Source organism: Leptodactylus fuscus, chromosome 2 (assembly GCF_031893055.1).
Source record: "Leptodactylus fuscus isolate aLepFus1 chromosome 2, aLepFus1.hap2, whole genome shotgun sequence".
Taxonomy (NCBI): domain Eukaryota; kingdom Metazoa; phylum Chordata; class Amphibia; order Anura; family Leptodactylidae; genus Leptodactylus; species Leptodactylus fuscus.
Genome location: NC_134266.1, coordinates 213,730,986 through 213,733,204, shown reverse-complemented (window position 1 = coordinate 213,733,204; position 2,219 = coordinate 213,730,986).

Sequence of the window (2,219 nt, the reverse complement as noted above, 5' to 3'; positions counted from 1 at the left end):
TAGGAATGCATTGGCCAGCCTTCGGCCAATCAGCGCTGGCTCTGCCGGAGGAGGCGGAGTCTAAGGTCGGACCTGAATGGAGACTGGTGTGGAGCGATCTTAGACTCCGCCTCCTCCAGCAGAGCCAGCGCTGATTGGTCGAGTTCCGTACTCTGGCCAATCAGCGCTGGCCAATGCATTCTATTAGCCCGATGAAGTAGAGCTGAATGTGTGTGCTTAGCACACACATTCAGCTCTACTTCATCAGGCTAATAGAATACATTGGCCAATCAGCGCTGGCCAATGCATTCTATTAGCTTGATGAAGCAGAGTGTGCACAAGGGTTCAAGCGCACCCTCGGCTCTGATGTAGCAGAGCTGAGGGTGCACAAGGGTTCAAGTGCACCCTCGGCTCTCCTACATCAGAGCCGAGGGTGCGCTTGAACCCTTGTGCACACTCTGCTTCATCAAGCTAATAGAATGCATTGGCCAGCACTGATTGGCCAGAGTACGGAATTCGGCCAATCAGCGCTGGCCAATGCATCCCTATGGGAAAAAGTTTATCTCACAAAAATCACAATTACACACCCGATAGAGCCCCAAAAAGTTATTTTTAATAACATTCCCCCCTAAATAAAGGTTATCCCTAGCTATCCCTGCCTGTACAGCTATCCCTGTCTCATAGTCACAAAGTTCACATTCTCATATGACCCGGATTTGAAATCCACTATTCGTCTAAAATGGAGGTCACCTGATTTCGGCAGCCAATGACTTTTTCCAATTTTTTTCAATGCCCCCGGTGTCGTAGTTCCTGTCCCACCTCCCCTGCGCTGTTATTGGTGCAAAAAAGGCGCCAGGGAAGGTGGGAGGGGAATCGAATTTTGGCGTACTTTACCACGTGGTGTTCGATTCGATTCGAACATGGCGAACACCCTGATATCCGATCGAACATGTGTTCGATAGAACACTGTTCGCTCATCTCTAGTAACAACCACCCCTTTAAATCACGTTCCCCATGACAACCACAAATGGAATAGGCAATGGGAATTCCAAAAGCCCTCACCCTTAACTGTCATTTTGAGTGTGTGTGTGTGTGTGTGTGTGTGTGTGTGTGTGTGTGTGTGTGTGTGATGTGGTAAGACCTTCCAAAATTCACTTTTCTAGCCCTTAACATGAGCCCTTCCAAACAAAGTTACATGACCTTAAGCTGAGCTACCAGCAGAGATTGAGGCCCTTGGCATGAGTAGAGCCTTGCACCAGCAGTGTTTTTGGCACTTAGGGTGAGTTGAGCCTTGTACCAGCGTGTGTCCCTTAACATCAGGCGGGCCCTAAGTTCTGCGCTTTGCACAAAAGTTCCACATTAACTAGGCTGAATGGTACAAAGATTAGTAGGCCCGAGAACCAGGAACAGGTCTTGCAATGGCTGTCGGATAACGCTTAAAGCACATTGTCCACCAGCCAGTCAGCCTCTACCTCCTCTTACCCAACAGTCTTGTCCTCCTTCCACCCAAAATTCCCAATCTTCCCAGAACAATAACCCCAACTGTCCCTGCTCCCCAGAGCTGTTCTCCCTTCCTTTGACTGTACCGCAACCTGCCCCTCCATTTCGCGATTCCACGGACCTAACAGACGAGTATCTGTGTCCAGATGCTCAAACACTAGAGTCTCCTCCATTCCATCTCCGGTCGATTTGGTGGCGGATGACCAGCAACCCACCCTCATCGACGACGATGAGACGCAGTTGCTGTCAGGGCAGCCAGTTGACATGCGCATTGTGCAGGAGGAGGAGGCGAGACAGGAGTTGGAAGAGGAGGTGGTGGACGACGAGGACACCGACCCCACCTGGACAAGGCAGATGTCAAGCTGGGAAAGTAGTGTGGATGTTGAGGCAGGTGCAGCACCAAAAAGGGTAGCTAGAGGCAGAGACATGTCCAGAGGCAGAGGTCAGCTGCTTTGCCGAAGCCAGGCCAGACCCGGAATGTCCGAAGATGTTCCCTTTTGTACCCAGCCCAGAAAAACTCCCCCATCGAGGGCACGTTTCTTGAAGGTGTAGAGTTTTTTCAAGGAATGCGCCGAGGACAGATATAGTGTCGTCTACACAATTTGCCTCTCGAAATCGAGTAGGGGCCCTGAGAAGAGCAACCTGTCCACCACTTCAATGCACCGTCATTTGGAATCCAAGCAATGGAATCAGTGGCAGGCAGCAACGGCAGGACAAACGTCGCCCGCCGTTCATGCCAC